At 41.1% G+C, this 23,227-nt stretch overlaps 1 pseudogene; it reads left to right on the top strand.

The window, feature by feature from the left end:
* The first annotated feature begins 7,734 nt into the window (after positions 1-7,734).
* LOC145500027 (uncharacterized) lies at positions 7,735-9,078 on the top strand (annotated as a pseudogene).
* The last annotated feature ends 14,149 nt before the right edge of the window (positions 9,079-23,227 follow it).

Here is a 23,227-nt window from a genome sequence, read left to right on the forward strand (position 1 = left end):
TATAATGGCTGGTAACCAAGATCTAGTGAACCAATCAGAAAGCTATAATTGCATTATCCGAGGTTGAGAATTTAATAAATTCCTATATTTTGTTATGTGAAGACTATGTGTGTCTGACGAAATAGCTGCCATTACACGCAATCGTGTTGGAAGACCAAAGTTACCTGGCTCTTTGAAGTCAATTCAGTTGAGGGAATCTGTTTTTGATCTCTGGAGGGATAGAAATCAAGCTCTGGGATTTTCAGAATGCACAGACAGTGAGTTTGCAGAATTCCTGTTACATCATCGAAGGTGAGGTTTGTTGCTCCACAGCTACATGGTCTGCACCACTTGTTCTGCTTCTTACATAACATTATTTTCCTCTGTTGCCGATACACGTCTCTGGGCAGCATTCGTAGTTGACTTCCTTTCCTTAGTTGATCAAACACCAGTTGTGAATCTGCAGCGGTAAATTTATCTCTGTCTTGTCAAGAAGATAATGATACAAGTAAGCAAATTCTATTTATTACTGTAATTCACACATAAGCTTATAAGCTTTTTCAAGCTTAGAAATATACATAAGCTTATATTTTTTTGTATGTGTGTATATTTATTTGATGAATGTGTAATATTGTTTTCCCATGTATTTTAATTTTATATAGTTTTGAAGAAATTATTATTTTTTCTCATGAATAGGTTCTTTACAAACATATTTGCTAGTTTATTCTAGATGCAGTTCCCTTGTTTTCTACCTTTATTTGTGCAAATCATGCTGGAGTGTCACACTCAAGTTGTGTTGATGTCACAAGGACATCTGACTTGGGAGAACAAAGAGAACCAGATCCAAGGCATGCAAGAAGTACACTGTTTGACCAGACCGATAACAGTTTGACTGGCAACCCATTCTCTGCTGGTGGGGTTGAAAGTGATGACAGCCTGTCTGAAGAAGACTCTGATTTATCAGTTGAGCCCATTTTTGATGATCATCATTTTCCTGACTTGGAGCAAAGGTATGTAAATAGAGGATATAACACTGGTGCAAAGATATGTCTTTTTTTCAAGTGGTAAAAACAATACAAGCACAGCAAGTATGTAACGTCAACGAAAAGGAAAACTGTTTGCCTTCACAACACAACACTGAAGCACACACGCTTCGCTCGCACACACAGCGCAAGCGGGGTGGGTCATTAGGGCTCAGGACCCATGCTACACTATCCCCCGCCACTTAAGAGCAGGATTAGTTCCTTTGAACTCAGTAACCTTAACGTGTAAAAGTTCTAACAAAGTCCATGGGCTAGACTGGCTAGCACACAACTGTTCTAACATAGTCTCTAAGCCAAGGTGGCTCTCTCCTTTCACGCCTCGGTCTCTGACTCGGATTAGCAACTGGTGAGCTACTCTCCACAGGAGTCTCGGGCTGATGTGGAATTTCGGCGACTGGAGAATCTGGGACATCAGCATTTTGAGAAGCAGGAATCAACACACTAGTATCCTTGCGAGCATCCAGCTGGCGTTCGGTGACTGTAGAAACAGGACTCAACACACTAGTATCCTCGTGAGCATCCGGCTGGCATTCGGTGACTGGAGAAGCAGGAATTTCCAACCATTCCAACTCAACCTCACCAGAGTTTACTGGCATTCTCTGCACCTGGCCACTGAGCTCTTGCGATGAAGGAGAAAGAGCCTCCCGAGGGGGAGAATGACTCGGTTTCAAGTAGTTGAAGTGGACCACTCTCCTTTGCCGACACCTTCCAGGCTTTCTTTTCTCCTCCTCAATACGATAGGTAACATCAGACAAGGCCTTTATGACCTTCCAGGGGCCACACCAAGGCTTAAGGAACTTGTTCCTCCTGACCCTGGTTCGGTTTCTGTACCACACCCGGTCTCCAGCATCGAACCGCTGACCATAGCACTTGGTGTCATAATAGGCTTTCTGAGATTTCTGTGCTCGCTTAAGGTTTTCTCTCACTAGCTCCTCTGTTACCTCCACCTGAAGCTTCTGCTGAACAACATACTCCGGATATGTTTTCGCTGACCTGGGGAACGCCGAGGTCTCTAACTTAAGGGCAGCATCCAAAGGCAAGATGGCTTCTCTCCCAAACATTAGGCGATAAGGGGTGAATCCCGTCGACTCATGGACGCTGGTATTATAGGCCAACAAGGCCTTTGGAACACAGTCTGCCCAATCGTGGCGATCTTCGGATATTAGCTTAGACAAGATCTTTACGAGGGACTTGTTCAGCCTCTCCACCTGGCCATCTCCTTGGGGGTGGTACGGTATTGTCCATGTCTTAGCTGCCTCAATCAAGTCACACAGTTCTCGGAAGACTGCTCCGTCGACATTAGCACCCTGATCAGAGTGTAAGTTCTCAAAACATCCAAACAGGCAAATGTATTCATCCATCACCTTCTTTGCAAGCGTGACTGCTGATGTATTTCTCACCGGGAACTCTTGGGCGAATTTTGTAAAGTGGTCTGAGACCACAAGCAACCACTCATGACCCGAGCTAGACCTTGGTGTAGGACCAACAATGTCAATAGCTATTCTCTGCAGAGGATGGCCTGACTTGACACTGATCAAGGGAGCTTTGGGCACTTTAGGGGGGTCGTTGACTTCAGCACATGGTCCACACCTCTTGACATGATTTTCAACATCCTCCCTCAAGCCATGCCAAAAGAATCTTTTCCGTACTCTCTCTATGGTTTTCGTCACACCAAGGTGTCCTGCAGAGGGAGCATCATGAAGGGCGTACAACACTTTCGGGACAAGACTTTCTGGCAAGCAAAGCTGCTGGTGAGTTTCTTGGCCCGTTTCTTCATCCTCCCAGCACCTGAACACCAGACCACCCCTGACAAGTAGCCAGTTCCACTGTGACCAGTATGACAGCAGCCTGCGTCCACCTCCCTCAACGTCACGCCAGGGAGGCCTGACACCGACCTCAAGCCACTTCACGACTTGAGAAAGGACCTCATCTTGACTCTGAGCCACTTGAATGCTCTCATTAGAAAGGGGATCCACGCTCACAGACTGGACCCACGCAACATCGCTCCCCACTTCAGGGTGCACCATTTCTTGCTCGGCCCAGGGGAGACGGGACAGACCATCAGCATTGTTATGCGAACTACCAGGGCGATGCTTCACTTCAAAGTCAAAGTCACTCAACCGTTCAAGCCACCTAGCCACCTGGCCCTTAGGATTCTTAAAGTTCCTTAGCCACTGTAAGGCATTATGATCAGTTCTGGCGAGAAAGCGTCTCCCATAGAGATATGTTTCAAAGTGTTCTGAGCCCCACACAAGGGCCAAAAGTTCCTTCCAGGTAGTACTGTAATTCCTTCCTGCCTTTGTTAGCACACGCGTAGCAAAGGCTATCACACGCTCTTTTCCACCTTGAACCTGTGATAACACCACCCGCAACCCACTGTCACAGGCATCGGTGTCCAGGATAAATGGCACATCCAATTGTGGGAAAGCAAGTATTGGGGCATTTGTCAAGTGGCGTTTAATGGACAAAAAGGCTTCCTGGCATTCGGCTGACCACATGAAATTATCTCCCTTCTGTTCTGCTCTGTACAGCGGGCACATAACCTGGGCATAGTTAGGCACAAACTGTCGGTAGTATCCAGCTGTGCCCAAGAATGCTTTCAACTGGTGGGGATCTGAAGGTACAGGCCACTCCTTTACTACACGTATTTTCTCTGGGTCAGTAGATATACCATCCCGAGTCACGATGTGACCTAGCACAACCACCTGATCAGACAACAGCTTGCATTTCTTAGGATTAATCTTCAAGCCAGCTTCTGCCAAGTGGAACAGAACAAGTGCAAACCTCTCCCTGTGTTCCTCCAGTGTTCGACCAAAGACTATGATGTCATCTAGATAAACTAGACAGTCTGACCAGCACAAACCCTTGAGGACAATGTGCATAGCCCGCATGAAACAAGCCGGTGCATTTGTAAGACCAAAACTCAATCGACAGAACTCGTAAAGGCCATCCGGAGTTGCAAAGGCTGTTTTCTCACGGTCTTCCACGTCAACGCCTATTTGCCAGTACCCTCTTAGCAGATCAAGGTGGGAGAACCACTGCGCTCCCACCAAGCTCTCCAATATATCATCACACCGAGGAAGCGGATACAGGTGGTGTTTGGTTACAGAATTCAGAGCACGGTAATCCACACAAAAACGCTGGCTGCCGTCAGGCTTGGCTACCAACACAACTGGAGAGGACCATGGAGATTCGGAAGGCTCTGTTATCCCAGCCTCCAGCATCTCGTTGACTTGTCGACGCATTTCTTCTCTCTTGTGGAAAGGGACTCTACGGGGTGGCACCTGGATTGGTTGTGCGGAACCTGTGTCAATGGTGTGCTGCACTCCCTTTGCAGTACCTAAATCCATCTGTCCTCTCGAAACACAGTTAGCATGGGTGGCCAGTACTTCATAATGCTGGTGTTTTTCCTCCTCAGGTACTGACTCACAGTTGATTGGGAATAGTTCTTCCATTGACTTGCAGCAGCTTTCAAAGTCTTCGATGTGTACTGTACTGCATCATTTAACTCCAGGTAGAACACTCACATCTTTCTCAGAGGAAACTGAAGAGACAATTTTGTAGCCCATACTTGTATGGCCCTCTTTGGACGACTCCCACTCGCTCTCCAATGGGTCGAGACCTCCTATGTTACTGCACCTGTAGACCCTTATTGGCTGGTTGGATGGATTGAAAACTTGAACCGGGACTCGGCCACCCTTGATGGTTACTGCGGTTCGAAATGCTCCTGCTGCATATCGTTCTGTGAACTTGTCTGAGGGTTCCAGCATACCCACTAACTCATCTAAGCCATTTGCTTCCTGCACCTGACAAGGTATGTCTGCAACCATGTTTGGTAACAACGTTATGGTTTTGGCCACTGTGATTCTGCAAACCTTGTCAAGGTGCCCAAAGACGATCTTGCTGGGTCCTTCCTTAGTATTGACAGTCTCAGTGTCAAAGTCAAGCACACGTTTGTGGGTCTTAAGAAAATCTATGCCAACTAATACTTCTGGTGCCAGGCCCCCACACACAAACACCATGTGTTGCGCTACAATACCACCGAGCTTAAGTGTTACCTTTACTGACCCCAGGATATCAAGTGGCATATTGTTAGCTCCAAGGACGGGCTTTTGCTGAGACAAGAGTTTCTCCGTACAGCTCCTAACACGATAATACAGTATGTCACTGATAATTGTTGCCTGAGCACCAGTGTCCAATAAAGCTCGACATCTGACACCATTTACTTCGCAGTCCAGAAATGCACCTTGAGAGGGTCCGGGCTGGGTCACTTCTGGTTGTGCCCCACCCTTCTCAAGTTTCCCTGAAATGGAATGCTCTGCGATGGGCAATCACGGATGAAGTGAGTCAAGCTGCCACACTTAAAACATGCTCTGGGGCCTTGTCTAGATTCCACACCTTCATGCGTCCCTGCACTTGATTCTTGTCCTGCATGAGGAATATTTTTCAGTTTCTGTAGAATTTCAGCTTGCTGTTGAAAGAGCTCTCTTGCCCATGGTGGGGGCTCTTGAGTCCCCTGTTGAAAACCAGGACCAAAACTTGTCTGAAAGGTGCTGTAACTGGCTGAAGAGGCACCCTCTTCTTCTCCTGAGCTTGTGGTAAGCACTCGGGCACTGCCTTTTTCCAGGACTTTCTGATTAGATTCATAGCGTTGTACAGCAGCCAAGGCCTCATCCAAGGAATTGGGGCCCAGGTCCAAAACTTTTTCACGCAAGCTTATTGGCATAAGTGCACCCACAAAAAATCTCTGGCGGTACGATTTAAAATTTCCAGGGGGTCATCCGGGTAAGCTAGCTCCACGAGACGAGAAATATCACATCTCAACTTGTACAAATCCTTGTTGGCTTGTCTCGACTTGGCCCGTAAGGTAGAAATATGTACTTGACAAGATTCTTTGAGATGAAAACGATCTGTCAGGGCCCGCTCGACTGTCACCCACGTGCTTGTTTGACCCGTCGGTAAACTGTAATATGTTTGTTCGGCAAGACCCTTCAAATACGCCGGCAATATCTGACATTGCAGTTCCTGATTCCATTTGTTAAGTGCCGCAATACTTTCAAATTTCCTCAGCCAAGCCAGCCAATTTTCCCCCGGACCAGCCGAGAAACTTTCAGACTTGATTCGAAGTGCACTGTGTACATCGGGCGAGCTGGCTGAGCTGGACGAGCTGGCCAAAGCAGATGCTGAACTCTCGCTTTTCGTGGCAAGTTTCGCTTCCATTTGGGCTAGTTTTGCCTCCAACGCTTTGACAGTTTCTTCCATGGTCTTTCCTTTCACAAAAAAAGATCCCACTGCTACCACCAAATGTAACGTGAACGAAAAGGAAAACTGTTTGCCTTCACAACACAACACCGAAGCACACACGCTCCGTTCACACACGCGCACACACGGCGCAAGCGCGGTGAGTCATTAGGGCTCAGGCCCCACGCTACAAGTAAAATACTTAAAAATAATTGGGTGAGGTTGAGCAAAATATTGTGATTTGTCAGTAGTGAGCAGCTCAATTATTATTCACCAAAACCGAAGGCTGAAGCAAATGATTGATCTGCACAACACTGACAAATCACGATATTTTTTGATAACTAAGTTCAATAATTGTTTTATCATTCGATCACTAATTTTGTTTCATATTTTAATCCCTTCTTGACTGATCAGGAAAGCCATCTGCCATTTTTCGCTTGTGAGTGTGGTTTCAATTACCCATGAGCAGAATGTTATTTTTACACATTACTTACGCATGAGCATGCCATTATCTGTAGGCAGTTATTTGCAAGTCACTTGGTGGGCTCTCAGCCAATCCAAAGGATGGAAAAAAAATGCATCGAATGATAAGATTCATTATTCATATCCTCAAGCCAGTGAGGATATGGAAAATACACCACTTGGATCCCAGATGTAGTATTGTATCAATTCTACAATAAAAATACACCAATTATTGGTGTATTTTACACCATGTACTGTGCAGTTCCAGAAAATATCCATATTACCCCCACAGAAGGCATTAGAATTTCCTGGGGATGGGGGGTTGGGGGTTTCCAGTAAGACCCAAAAATTAAAGAAAAGTATGAAGTTTAATTGGAATTTCCAGAGGGCTTCAGAGTTCTTACAAAAAATCCCTTCCATGGGGGAGGTATGAATAATTTCTGGAAGTACACATTTTGGTATATTTTCGAACCATTATTGATTATTTTTCTCTGTATACCAGTAATAAAGCAATACAAATGCTGAATTTAAGTCATTTCAGTTTTGCATAGTTATAATGTTAAGGGCTACAACTACAAGATCAAGGTCTTCTTTGTATTTTTCTTACTTATGTGCATACAAGAGATATTTTCAGTATACAAATACTCTTGTTTGAGAGAGAATCAATTACCTTTTTGTAAGCAAACAAAACTTAATTTTTACACCAAGAAAGCCTCAGAAAAAATAATGAATGTTGATCTCAGTTGAAACTACAACCTGTTGTGGGTGTCACTAACGCAAATGATGCTCATCTATAAGTATGACATGTATAATGCTAGGTAGAGACATTGCCTTTGATCAGAGGCCTAGAATGTTTCATCTTTATACAAAAAAGAGCACCTGATGAAAATACCAGTACCTACAATTCAAGACAGAGTGCAGTTATGGGAGATAGTAAATTCCAACCAGCCATGTTATGACTTGTTGTAAATGAACTGTATATCCCATACATTCAACCAATATTTAAGTTATGGTTCACAATGTCAAAAATTTCACAAGATTTCAATGTAGTTTTGTGTGCAGTGTGAATATCATTGTGGAACATCTTTACAGGAGTGACACATCTACTGATGAATTCAGTAATTACAGTGAATGGAGTCTTGATAGCTATGGCAGTCCCGAGTATCCTGAAGTTACACAGCTCAACTTGGTGAAAAGTGAGTATCCAGTCAACCTTCAATGATTAAAGTTAGTATGCAAACACCAGTTTGCAAAAATACCAATACATCATTCTAGTATTATCAGCAGCAGCACATTTACAAGATTCCAGAAGCACTGTGCAGCCCCTGTGGATAAGGAGAATTGGGATGAAATGAATTCTTTGATAACTGCTATTCTTTAACAGTATGGTGACTTGTGTTTGTGTGGTGATGGTAGGAATGACTCTCCAGGACATAGCACAAGATATTGTGTCTACACGCTAATGGAGCATGCCAGCAAAGTACTTGTGGACATGGCAGTTGTTGACAAAAGGGAGACGGGGTAACTCTGTTATCATAGAGAAAGAAGGTTTGAGATGACTTCTTCAGAAGATAGCTAGTGTCCTTCCCTTCAGTGAACTTGCACCAGATACTTCTTCATCAATTATGAAGCTTGTCCATGATACGAAAGGTATGCTTATGTTGTTTGCATATTTTCATCTAGAGCATCTCATCACCCAAGTCTTAAATCCCTTTATTCTCAGTGTTTGGGAATGGCTTCCCTTAGTGGTGTTGAGTCTAAATACATGTATTAAAAGTCCTTTGAGAACCTGGCAGCTGATCAATAGTTTGTATATTATATAGTAAACAGTTATGTTCATCAAGGAAGTAAAGAAACCTGGATTAGTTCACCAACAGTTGTTGAGGTTGTGCCTTGAGAATTATAACTACTGATAAAACAGCAATCAGAGAGAACTTCATAGTCAACACGCCCTTTGCACGATGCAGTCACATGTTACGGAATTAATTATGCTGAGACACAACTTACACAGTGGGACTTCCAAAACAAAGGAACTCATACCAGTCCAGCCCGAGTTTCCTTTGTTTTGAAAGTCCCACTGAGTGTGTAACTTGCATCCCACCATAATGAATTCCGTACCATGTGACCGAATAGTGCAAAGGGCTTATTAGCTAATAATAGCTGCTTTTGTTTTGCTAGAAAAATTTCCACATCTGTTGGAACTCTTTCACTCTCTTCAGTTGATATTTGGCACAAGGCAAAGAAGCTGAGCAAGTGCAGGTTTTGTCAATGCCATTTACATCTTGCACATATGATCTAGTTTCCCAAACAAAACAATGTTTCTAGTTGTCTTTGTGCTGAGTAAGTTGGCCACCCTACTTTGTTTCTTTGAGCTAAATTGCCTCTGTTTTTGTTTTCTTTTTTTTCGTAACAGGCTGCTCCCATCAGAAGATGAAAGCCTTTGAAAGACTAGATTGATGACAATGTCAACCACTTCTGGTTCTGCTGTCAAAGTTGTGACAGAAGTGTAGATGAACTGAAGATTGGAAACAATATTCCCTTTTATTGAATATTGTGCTCAACAGGAGTGCCTTTGTTGCATGATCTACACAAAGCAGTTTTGCTGTACAAATTTTTTCCTATGAGGTGCAATTTTCTTGCTGCTGTCTTATAGTTTGGTTTGAGTGCATGACACTTTATCTCACATTAATCAGAATCTTCAGCTGCACTCAAAGTGTATTGGCTTATTAATGTTCATGAAGTTCCCTTGCACTTCGTGTTTCTGTAATATTTTGTTTAGTTCTAGTACTGTGCATGTTAATCATTTTTAATTTTTAGAAAACTTGACTTGGTGTTCTTCACCATGTTTGTGCAGAACACGAATAGACTAAAGGAGCCTCCCACCATTCCCCTGATGAAACAGGAACTTCAGGAAAGACATATTTGGCAAAGTCTTCGAAAGCTGTAACAACTCTCAGGGATGTTGTTTTAGATGAGAAGTAGTTCAACAACTTGGAGTTTTATCTTCAGTTCAGGTCAGTAATTTCCGTAGTCGGCAGTGGTGTAATAAACTTGAAAACTGTTAATTTTCTTGCTTTGGGCAAAATGTTTCTACCTCCCCCTTCCTCAAGCAACCCACCGCTGCCAATGAATCTCGCACATTCCATACATAGAGCAAGCACTTTATTATTAGAAAAGGTTGTTTGAATATCAAGGGTTTCTTTTAATATTCAAGGTGGCAGATCATGATAGGAAATTACAACACTAAAGTACTATCATGACAGTAGATGTAGTGTTATGGCTACATTCGCATATATCATCATTGTTACTAAAGTACTACTTTACCATTCATGATAACTTTTAGTTTTATCATTTTTATAGGCATACAAGTCTCCTGGAGAGTTACAATAGCATGCTCACCAAATATGCCCCAAAGCGTATGGCATTCAAGTAAGGAAATCAATCTTGTGTATTGTTTATGACTGTATGCCTTTCTGTCTTTGCAGGTCTTTTGACAGACTCCTGCTGTCAGAGACCACACGCAGTAACGATATAAAGATTAGTGTTAAAGAAGTTTCCCATCATTGATAATCTATATTCAATTTCTGCTGTAGCCTGTTCTTGCATTTGTAATGATTACTTTCAACTTTTTTAACATGTTTTTTTCAGATATCCCTACTTTATCATGGGGATAATATTAGCTGCCATCGATCATAACATACATGTACATCTCTCAAGAGCGAAGCATGTGAATGCAGATGCTTATGCATGTGGTTACAGGAAATACTCTAAACGCACCCAATAGTTCCATACTGAGATTGTCAAAGAAGAAAAGAGCTACAGCTATTTTCCTTTCATGATTGCCAAGACGCTCAAAGGATGCTGTCTTTTAGAGGGGAGCTTTTCACAGCCAACAGATGACAACCTGTTTAATCCCAAGCAGATAGCCCTACAACTGGAATGAATTAATGAACACAGCACTTTCCACAGAAGAGTTACTTAGGGTCCATCCCGCCTGTCCAAAGCTGCTCTTTCTAGTTAATTTTAAATTTCTTCCAAAAAAAAATAAATCGTTGTGGAATAGCAGCAGAAATTGTTGATCATCATGAAAAGGGTCTTTGAATCTTCTTACTTACAGTATTGTATTTTTTGGTTTTGGGGGTAGGAAGTACGTGGAATTTTACAAGACCATTCTCTTTTTCAATTTCAATACACAAACCAATAGAACAACAGGTCGAAACGAAGTAATTTGGAAGCAATGAGAAATTCTGCCTCCGGTGTGGAACGCTAAAGAGATGTGAACGGGAAAGTATGCTGAGCAGTTCCGCGGACGGGACATTCACGATAGGACATTACTTTGAAACGAGATTTCGTTACGAGACCGTTGTTCGCTTTCTGGTGGCAATTTCTCAACCACGAAATGTAACATTCGGTATTTTCTTATCATTTTCATTGCCAATCCCTTTTTGCAAACCTCCTATAATACCAAGAAAGAGGAAAAACATTATGGTGTATTGAATACGCTCAAAAATGCTACTGGCACAAGGTAAACGAGGAAACAGTCGTTGACTAAGTTTTCATGAGGGACATTTAAATTCTTAAATATATGCCTCCCATGCGTCACTTGAAGCCAGACATTTTTTAGCCTGACCGAACATTTAAACACTCACTAAAACTTTTACCAGAGCATCAATCAAAACACGTTGCTACCCTTCCTTTTAACATCCAGAATTACGGTGTTCATATGACCAGCGCGGTTCCAAGCTCTAAGAGCTTCTTGTTAACCGCGCGGCCATGGGCCGAGCGCGGTTCTAGGTTTACCCGGGGTTTATTTTTTTTTTTGTCGGTGACCAGACCCAAGCTCCCTCTCGGCCAAATTTTGAGTCACGCAACGTGTGAAGTTTTTCCGCCAGAAGCTGTAAAAACATAAATACACGGACAATTTTAGGGATATTGTTTTCTTTTTTGTATATTTTCTTTTCGTTTTATCGAAGCGTTGGATTCAAAGGGAATAATAAATACGCTAAAAAAAGCTATTACGTTAGCCATGGAATGCGTTGACGTTGCAGCTTTCACTTTCGCTACGTGACAAATAAGATCGTGTTTACTTCGCAAGTTTATTTCGGCAGAAGCGACGGTCATTAATTTATTTGCAAGTTTGCAAGCATTTCTTGCGGTTTTAGGCAAATGAAGTAAATTCTTTGGCTGTTTCATCGCAGCCAGTTCGGTAATCAGAAGGAAAATTAAATATTTGCAAGCCAAGCAAAGAACATGTCACAACATGCAAGGATTGCGTCATTGGTAGGGAAATAACCACCGTACTAAAGATAGCCGTGGATAACGCAATTCCTGAATTATGTGACTCGTTAGACTTCTTTGCTAACCCTTTCCTTAGGGGAAAAACAATTAAATTTAATCGTGACTTTAAAGAAAGAAAGCGGTTTGTAATAGTGTTCGTATCTTCATTCCCATACATATGCCGAAGAAAGTTCCAGATTAAGACTATTACGTCATCGGAGATTTCACAACGGCTACGACTGATGGTGCAATAATACAGGTTGTGTTGATCAAGTGATGTGGTGTCTAGAGAAACCAATGAATCATCAAGGATTGCTTTAGAACGTGCACTCCGTTGCGACTGTAGTGCTAAGAAAACAGTTAAATTTTAAAAGCGCGGTTATAAGATCTAACAGATCTTCTTGTTTTTTTAGTTTTGTCGGTGACCAGACCCAAACTTCCACACGGCCAAATTTTGAATGATGCAACCTGTGATGTTTACTCGCCAAAGGCTGTTGAAACATTAATACAAGGACAATGTTACGGATATTGTTTTCTTTACTTTGGTTAAAATATATTTTCTTTTGGTTTTATCGAAGCGTTGGATTCGAAGGGAAATAATAAATACGCTAAAAAAAGGCGTTACGTCAGCCATAGAATGCGCTGACCTTGCAGCTTTCACTTTCGCTACGTGACGAATAAGGTCGTGTGAAGCTACCAACAGGACGTGACATTATCTCCAGCAAGCAATATAATTTAGAACGCACACTTTATTTACTGGCGATCAACAACTGTGGCTCATTGTGGTTAAAACTGAAATAGACATGAACAGAACAAACAAACAAAGCGAAAATGGCGCAAACTAAAACCCAAGAAAGTAACAGACTTACATTTGTAATGCGATGCTGGGCTATAACTGGCTGAGATGCCGCTGTGATAAGACAACAACTGCACTAGATGCTTCGATTTCACTACTGCCCTCCGATCCGCATTGCTAGAACTAAAAAAAAGGCGCTGCTAACAGGCTATTTGAATAAATTACGCAACGATACAAGCGCCACATTCCAACACGTTGCACGATACAATACAAAATATACACTCTAATTAACCGAACGCATATTAACACCATTTTGGGGCGTTTTGATCTTACATCGTGTTTACTTTGCAAGTTTATTTCGGCAGAAGCGACGGTCATCAATTTATTTGCAATTTTGCGAGTATTTCTTGTGGTTTTAGGCCAATGAAGTAAATTCTTTGGCTGTTTAATCGCAGCGAGTTCGGTGATCAGAAGGAAAATTAAATATTTGCAAGCCAAGCAAAGAACATGTCACAACATGCAAGGATTACGTCATTGGTAGGGAAATAACCACCGTACTAAAGGTAGCCGTGGATAACAGAAGTCTTAAATTATGTGACTCGTGTGACTACTTTGCTAGCCCTTTACTTGTGGAAAACACCAATTAAATTTAATCATAACTTTTAAGAAAGAAAGCTGTTGTTAATAGTTATTATCGTATTGTTCATATCGTGCATGCCCATACCTATCCCGAAGAAAGTTCCAGATTAAGACCGATACGTCATCGGAGACTTCTACGACGGCTACGACTGATGGTGCAATAATAGAGTTTGTGTTGATCAAGTGATGTGATGTCTACAGTATCAAAAGAATCATCAAGGACTTCTTTGGAATGTGCCATGCGTTGCGACTGTAGTGGTAAGCAAACAGTTAAATTTTAAAAGCGCGGTTATAAGATCTAATAGATCTTCTTGTTAACCGCGCGGCCATGGGCCGAGCGCGGTTCTAGGTTTACCCGTGGTTTATTATTAACCGCGCGGCCATGGGCCGAGCGCGGTTCTAGGTTTACCCGGGGTTTATTTATTTATTTTTTTTGTCGGTGACCAGACGCAGACCTCCGCTCGGCCAAAGTTTGAGTCACGCAACGTGTGATGTTTTCGCGGCAGAAGCTGTTAAAACATAAATAGACGGACAATTTTACGGATATTGTTTTCTCTTTTGTGGAAAAAATATATTTTCTTTTCGTTTTATCAAAGCGTTGGATTTAAAGGGAATAATAAACACGCTAAAAAAAGGTATTACGTCAGCCATGGAATGCGTTGACGTTGCAGCTTTCACTTTCGCTACGTGACAAATAAGATCGTTTTTATTTTGCAAGTTTATTTCGCCAGAAGCGACGTTCATTAATTTAATTGTAATTTTGCGAGTATTTCTTGTGGTTTTAGGCAAATGAAGTAAATTCTTTGGCGGTTTCATCGCAGCGAGTTCATAGATCGGAAGGAAAATTAAACATTTGCAAGCCCAGCAACGAACTTGTCAGAACATGCAAGGATTACGTCATTGGTAGGGAAATAACCACCGTACTAAGGATAGCCGTGGATAACGCAATTCTTGAATTATGTGACTTGTGTGACTTCTCTGCTAGCCCTTTACTCAAGGGAAAAAACAATTTAATTTAATCGTGACTTTTAAGAAAGAAAACTGTTGTTAATAGTGTTCGTATCTTCATGCCCATACGTATCCCGAAGAAAGTTCCAGATTAAGACTATTACGTCATCGGAGATTTCACACCGGTTACGACTGATGGTGCAATAATACAGTTTGTGTTGATCAAGTAATGTGGTGTCTACAGTAATCAATGAATCATCAAGGATTGCTTTGGAATGTACACTGCGTTGCGACTGTAGTGCTAAGAAAACAGTTAAATTTTAAAAGCGCGGTTATAAGATCTAACAGATCTTCTTGTTATTTTTTTTTTTGTCGGTGACCAGACGCAGACCTCCGCTCGGCCAAACTTTGAGTCACGCAACGTGTGATGTTTTTCCGCCAGAAGCTGTTAAAACATAAATACACGGACAATTTTACGGATATTGTTTTCTTTTTTGTGGGTAAAATATCTTTTCTTTTCGTTTTATCAAAGCGTTGGATTTCAAGGGAAAAATAAATACGCTGAAAAAAGGTATTACGTCAGCCATGGAATGCGCTGACGTTGCAGCTTTCACTTTCGCTACGTGACAAATACGATCGTGTTTACTTTGCAAGTTTATTTCGGCAGAAGCGACGGTCATTAATTTATTTGTAATTTTGTGAGTATTTCTTGTGGTTTTACGCAAATGAAGTAAATCCTTTGACTGTTTCATCGCAGCCAGTTCATAGATCGGAAGGAAAATTAAATATTTGCAAGCCAAGCAAAGAACGTGTCAGAACGTGCAAAGATTACGTCATTGGTAGGGAAATAACCACCGTACTAAAGATAGCCGTAGATAACGCAATTCTTGAATTATGTGACTCGTGTGACTTCTTTGCTAAACCTTAACTCAAGGGAAAAAACCAATTAAATTTAATCGTGACTTTAAAGAAAGAAAGCGGTTTGTAATAGTGTTCGTATCTTCGTGCCCATACATATCCCGAAGAAAGTTCCAGATTAAGACTATTACGTCATCGGAGATGTCACAACGGCTACGACTGATGGTGCGATAATAGAGTTTGTGTTGATCAAGTGCTGTGATGTCTACAGTAATCAATGAATCATCAAAGATTGCTTTGGAATGTGCACTGCGTTGCGACTGTAGTACTAAGAAAACAGTTAAATTTTAAAAGCGCGGTTATAAGATCTAACAGATCTTCTTGTTAACCGCGCGGCCATGGGCCGAGCGCGGTTCTAGGTTTACCCGTGGTTTATTTTTTTAACCGCGCGGCCATGGGCCGAGCGCGGTTCATGTTCTACCCTTGGTTTATTTTTTTTTTATTTTTTTTTTGTCGGAGACCAGACGCAGATCTCCACTCGGCCAACTTTGAATTACGCAATCGGTAATGTTTACTCGCCAAACCTTGTTTCTTCAGGGTCAACAGAAATCTCAGATTACAAAATCACGCCGAACCTACACGTTGCAAAAAAATCTCTTCAAAACCCTGACATCGAAGCGATATATCACTTTAGCGTTAATAGCCACCTCATATCGGCAGTATTAAAATCTATTCGTTAACAATCCAGCTTCATCATATTAAAATTTCAACGAAATCGAACAAAACCAGAACTAAATATTATTAGATTTTTTTTGTAACCTAGCTTCATTGCGTGAGTCGACAAAGGAAGCGACGGTCGCCCATAGCCACCGAAACACATTAACATAACCAGTGAACCTACGTTTCGGTCAAAAAAATCCAGGATTATTGCCTGAAAGCTGAAAATTCAAGAGGAACATCTTTTTCGAACTTTTCTCAAGTTATTTAGACGAAAAAATGACCTCGGCGGACTCCAAAAGAGAACGAAACAAAAAACAGAACGAGACAGTGAGAAGAGCCGATAATTTATTCACCGCGTGGCCTTCGTTACGTTCACGTTAAAAAAACCTTACTTCTGGATAATTTCAGCCTTACAAGTCAGCAACTGGTCCCAAATTACTTTCTGTATCCTTAAAAATGTCCTGACTTCCATCTCCGAAAGATTTGGCCGCAATTTTTTAGCAAATAAACATTTCGCCGACAGCAATCACCATTACGGTGGCTTGCAACTAATTCGCTAACTTTACAAAACCCTCCCGAGGGGGGGATATGACGAAAAGAGCTGAAAAATGATGACCGGAAATAGAGTAATTTTCTCAGCTTCTAGTGTGCCAAATTTGCTGGAAATAGGTTCAAAACCGATATTTTTTTTTCGTTTTTTTTTTCTTCGGGTCACTCATGCTACCAAAACAGTTAACTTTTAAAAGCGCGGTTGTAAGATCTTAAAGATCTTCTTGTTTTTTTTTTTGTCGGTGACCAGACGCAGACCTCCGCTCGGCCAAATTTTGAGTCACGCAACGTGTGATGTTTTTGCGCCAGAAGCTGTTAAAACATAAATACACGGACAATTTTACGGATATTGTTTTCTTTTTTGTGGATAAAATATATTTTCTTTTCGTTTTATCAAAGCGTTGGATTTAAAGGGTATAAAAAATACGCTAAAAAAAAGGTATTACGTCACCCATGGAATGCGTTGACGTTGCAGCTTTCACTTTCGCTACGTGACAGATAAGATCGTGTTTACTTTGCAAGTTTATTTCGCCAGAAGCGACGTTCATTAATTTATTTGTAATTTTGCGAGTATTTCTTGTGGTTTTAGGCAAATGAAGTAAATTCTTTGGCTGTTTCATCGCAGCGAGTTCATAGAGCGGAAGGAAAATTAAATATTTGCAAGCCAAGCAAAGAACTTGTCAGAACATGCAAGGATTACGTCATTGGTAGGGAAATAACCACCGTACTAAAGATAGCCGTGGATAACGCAATTCTTGAATTATGTGACTTGTGTGACTTCTCTGCTAGCCCTTTACTCAAGGGAAAAACTATTTAATTTAATCGTGACTTTTAAGAAAGAAAGCTGTTGTTAATAGTGTTCGTATCTTCATGCCCATACGTATCCCGAAGGAAGTTCCAGATTAAGACTATTACTTCATCGGAGATTTCACACCGGTTACGACTGATGGTGCAATAATACAGTTTGTGTTGATCAAGTAATGTGGTGTCTACAGTAATCAATGAATCATCAAGGATTGCTTTGGAATGTACACTGCGTTGCGACTGTAGTGCTAAGAAAACAGTTAAATTTTAAAAGCGCGGTTATAAGATCTAACAGATCTTCTTGTTTTTTTTGTCGGTGACCAGACGCAGACCTCCGCTCGGCCAAACTTTGAGTCACGCAACGTGTGATGTTTTTCCGCCAGAAGCTGTTAAAACATAAATACACGGACAATTTTACGGATATTGTTTTCTTTTTTGTGGGTAAAATATCTTTTCTTTTCGTTTTATCAAAGCGTTGGATTTCAAGGGAAAAATAAATACGCTGAAAAAAGGTATTACTTCAGCTATGGAATGCGCTGACGTTGCAGCTTTCACTTTCGCTACGTGACAAATACGATCGTGTTTACTTTGCAAGTTTATTTCGGCAGAAGCGACGGTCATTAATTTATTTGTAATTTTGTGAGTATTTCTTGTGGTTTTACGCAAATGAAGTAAATCCTTTGACTGTTTCATCGCAGCCAGTTCATAGATCGGAAGGAAAATTAAATATTTGCAAGCCAAGCAAAGAACGTGTCAGAACGTGCAAAGATTACGTCATTGGTAGGGAAATAACCACCGTACTAAAGATAGCCGTAGATAACGCAATTCTTGAATTATGTGACTCGTGTGACTTCTTTGCTAAACCTTAACTCAAGGGAAAAAACCAATTAAATTTAATCGTGACTTTAAAGAAAGAAAGCGGTTTGTAATAGTGTTCGTATCTTCGTGCCCATACATATCCCGAAGAAAGTTCCAGATTAAGACTATTACGTCATCGGAGATGTCACAACGGCTACGACTGATGGTGCGATAATAGAGTTTGTGTTGATCAAGTGCTGTGATGTCTACAGTAATCAATGAATCATCAAAGATTGCTTTGGAATGTGCACTGCGTTGCGACTGTAGTACTAAGAAAACAGTTAAATTTTAAAAGCGCGGTTATAAGATCTAACAGATCTTCTTGTTAACCGCGCGGCCATGGGCCGAGCGCGGTTCATGTTCTACCCTTGGTTTATTTTTTTTTATATTTTTTTTGTCGGAGACCAGACGCAGATCTCCACTCGGCCAACTTTGAATTACACAATCTGTAATTTTTACTCGCCAAATCTTGTTTCTTCAGGGTCAACAGAAATCTCAGATTACAAAATCACGCTGAACCTACACGTTGCAAAAAAATCTCTTCAAAACCCTGACATCGAAGCGATATCACTTTAGCGTTAATAGCTACTGGTCACACATCGGCAGAAGGTAAATCTATTCCTTAACAATCCAGCTTTATCGTGCTAAAATTTCAGCGAAATCGAACAACACCAGAATCAATTAGAATTTTTTTTGTGACCTCACTCCCCAGACTTGACCTAACAAAGGGAGCAACGGTCGCCCATAGCAACCGAAAAACACGAACACAACAAAGCCGACGTTTCGGCCAAAAAACTCCAGAATTATCGCCTGAGAGCTTAAACTTGAATGGGAACATCTTTTTCGAACTTTTTTCAACTCATTTAGACGAAAGAATGGCCTGGGCGGGCTACAAAAATGACCAAGAGAAAAAACAGAACAAGACAGCAGAACAAACCGATAATATTTCACCGCGTGGCTTTCGGCACGAAAACGAAAATACAGCTTACTTCTGGATAAATTCAGCCTTAGAAGCCACCAACTGGTCCCATATTACTTTCTGTATCCTTACAAATGTCCTCGCTTCCATCTCCGAAAGATTTTGCCCCAATTTTGAGCAAATAAACATTTCGCCGACAGCGACCACCATTACGGTGGCTTGCATACTAAATTAGCTAACTTGACAAAATTCTCCCGAGGGGGGAGGATGTGAGGAAAAGAGCTGAAAAATGGCCTGTAATTGGCTAATGATGAGATCTTCCCACTGTCCAAATTTGGTGAGAATCGAAAGTAACGCCAATTTTCTGTCACATTTTCAATCTGTAGCCACTGGAGTGACCAAAATCGATACATCGGTCGGGATAGAGTTTCATTATTAAATTACATGACTTGTGTGACTACTTTGCTAGCCCTTTACTCGTGGAAAACACCAATCAAATTTAATCATGTCTTAAAAGAAAGAAAGCTGTTGTTAATAGTGTTATTATCGTGTGGTTCATATCGTTCATGACCATACATATCCCGAAGAAAGTTCTAGATTAGGACCATTACGTCATCGGAGATTTGTCAACGGCTACCACTGATGGTGCAATAATACAGTTTGTGTTGATCAAGTGATGTGATGTCTACAGTAAGAAAAGAATCATCAATGACTGCTTTGAAATGTGCACTACATTCCGACGGTAGTGCTAAGCAAACAGTTAAATTTTAAAAGCGCGGTTATAAGATCTAAAAGATCTTCTTGTTCTTTTTAGTTTTGTCGGTGACCAGACCCAAGCTTCCACTCGGCCAAATTTTGAATGACGCAACCTGTGATGTTTACTCGCCAAAAGCTGTTGAAACATTAATACAAGGACAATGTTACGGATATTGTTTTCTTTACTTTGGTTAAAATATATTTTCTTTTGGTTTTATCGAAGCGTTGGATTCGAAGGGAAATGATAAATACGCTAAAAAAAAGGTATTACGTCAGCCATGGAATGCGCTGACGTTGCAGTTTTCACTTTCGCTACGTGACAAATAAAATCGTGTTTACTTTGCAAGTTTATTTCGGCAGAAGCGACGGTCATTAATTTATTTGCAATTTTTCGAGTATTTCTTGTGGTTTTAGGCCAATGAAGTAAATTCTTTGGCTGTGTCATCGCAGCGAGTTCGGTGATCAGAAGGAAAATTAAATATTTGCAAGCCAAGCAAAGAACTTGTCAGAACATGCAAGGATTACGTCATTGGTAGGGAAATAACCACCGTACTAAAGGTAGCCGTGGATAACGGAAGTCTTAAATTATGTGACTCGTGTGACTACTTTTGTAGCACTTTACTCGTGGAAAACACCAAAGAAATTTAATCATGACTTTTAAGAAAGAAAGCTGTTGTTAATAGTGTTGTTATCGAATCGTTCATATCGTTCATATCGTGCATGCCCATACATATCGCGAAGAAAGTTCCAGATTAAGACCATTACGTCATCGGAGATTTCACAACGCCTACGACTGATGGTGCAATAATACAGTTTGTGTTGATCAAGTGATGTGATGTCTACAGTAACAAAAGAATCATCAAGGACTGCTTTGAAATGTGCACTGCGTTGCGACTGTAGTGGTAAGCAAACAGTTAATTTTTCAAAGCGCGGTTATAAGATCTAACAGATCTTCTTGTTTGTAAAGCTCGCCCGTGTCAACTCAGAGCGAAGGTGCCGCCATCCGTGCCGGAAGTAAAATGGAATGCGTAGAGCTTTGTAATTTTCATTTCTGCTGCGCATTCATTTTTTTGTCAGCCAATAAAAAAATTCGAATTTTTGGGTGTGTCCAGTACGGTGGCCCATAGGGGCAAAACACAACTCAATTTCTCTTCTGAAACGCAACAATCTTTTGGAGAACACAACAATCTTTTAGAGAACACAACAATCTTTTCAAGAACACCACAATCTTTTTCAGAACACAACGAAATTTCCTGATACACAACAATCTTTTTTGAAACACAATAAAATTTTCTGATACACAAACGCAAACTAAAACACAACAAAATTTCAAAGTACTGGTAACTAACCCTGATGCTGAAAGCGACCGGAACCTGAGACTAGCTCTGGTCAACGTTACTGAAAGGTGCCATTTTTGTGCCGTTCATGTGGTGGATTTGATCTGAAATGGCTTCTTCAGGTTCAATAAGCTATAATCCAGAGGAGGAAAGCATTTCATATTACTTTTCAAGAGGATATACGTATGAAGTCATCACTGATTTTTTAGCTGTTTCATGGCATTACCATGTGTGTACGAACATTGAAAAATAGGTTGAAGCAATTGAACTTAACCCTGGAGATGAGATTCAAATGGCATGCCTCTGGTTCTGTTTTGCTCAGTTACTTCAAGATGACCTAGACAAAGTTAAAGAACACTGGAACACACATTTAATAAGGGCCTCTAGGCATGACACTATCAGTGGGAGACCGGATGAACTATTCTTTCTCCCAGAGCTTCATGGAGGAGTAGATGGTCTACTTCACCCGATATTGGATGACGAGATATGAGGGAGAACCTGACCTATGAAGAGGAGGAGAGCATCTACCAAGGGTACTTTGGATATGTACTGGAAAACACCGAGTTGCAGCTGCCCAACAGTATTGAAGAGGGACTCTCTCTCTGTATAAAGACCTCCTTGAAATTGCTAACATAGATGATGTTTAATGAAGAAGAAAGAGCTGTGCAATATCAGTAGGGGCAGGTTCATACATAAGTGTTCACTTTGATACAGGCCCATTACACCCGTGACTGATTTATACCTTGTATTTTCCATTTCAGTACTGTGCAAGTAAAACTTAAAAGGTAGCCATCAGACTCAACGTTAAAATATTTTAATATAATTATCCATCATCAGTGGTTACAAGTACATATCAAAAAGCAGTTGTCTTTTGACAGCAAGTGAAAGTACTCATAGGAACAAAAACGTGATCAGTAAATTTCAACTGGACAATGTCATCAAGATTTAAGTTAATGAACAACTCGGTAATTTGCTTTCTTTCTTTGATTACTGAAGCAATGATATCCACCAATAACGTAAGAACCAAAACAATACCAACACAGGAGCATTCATTACTTATGACCAGGGTTAGAAGGGTTGGCAAAACTCTTACCAGCAGTAATAATTTCTTGGGCACACCAAAAAATACAAACAAACAAATAGACTAACCCCCAACAGGGTTTCTCCACCTCTCCCCCCCCCCACCCCCCCCCCAAAAAAGGAAAAGAAAACACCCCATAATTTTGCAGACTGCCTGGTCTTAACAAATGAAACACCCCTTACTGTGGAATGAATTGCAACAATATCATTGTGTGATGATTTATGAAAATGTCAACAATCTTAATCCTTTGAGCCCCAGAATCCACATACAAACAATCCTTGCTGATCTCCTTACATTTTCTTCTAAATGGCTCTTTTGTTCCCGGAAGAGTGCTCACTTCGCTTCCATCCGGAAAGCACAGTTTATAAGTCTTGTCATTTCTGAAAGTACGGTCGTAAGAACTTCGTTTCTTCAAGGCTTCGTCAAGTATTGCCTCGGCTGAGGCATGTTTCACAACTTTTAGGGGAAGGGACTTGCCTCTCACGGGCTTGAAAACGCCGCACGATAGAGAACCAATCCCGATGGTTATAGTTACAAATTCGTCCATCTTCGCTTTCTTGGACTTGGAATTGAAGGTGGTTTGCCTCTCTTTCGACTTTTGGGATAAAAATTTCTTGAAAGAGGACACTTGACTAGCTGAAGACGAAGATGAACTTACACCGCACTTTGGGCAAAACTTGTGATCTGCTCTTCTCCAACCACCACAACTGTGACAAAACATGGCGGGCAACAGGATAGAGGACAAGTGCAAAGGGTCCTTGTGACCAGAGCTAGTCCCAGGTTCTGGTCGCTTTCAGCATCAGGGTTAGTTACCAGTACTTTGAAATTTTGTTGTGTTTCAATTAATTTTGTTGTGTTTTAGTTTGCGTTTGTGTATCAGAAAATTTTACTGTGTTTCGAAAAAGATTGTTGTGTATCAGGAAATTTCGTTGTGTTCTGAAAAAGATTGTGGTGTTCTTG

Source organism: Orbicella franksi, chromosome 10 (genome assembly GCF_964199315.1).
Source record: "Orbicella franksi chromosome 10, jaOrbFran1.1, whole genome shotgun sequence".
Taxonomy (NCBI): Eukaryota; Metazoa; Cnidaria; class Anthozoa; order Scleractinia; family Merulinidae; genus Orbicella; species Orbicella franksi.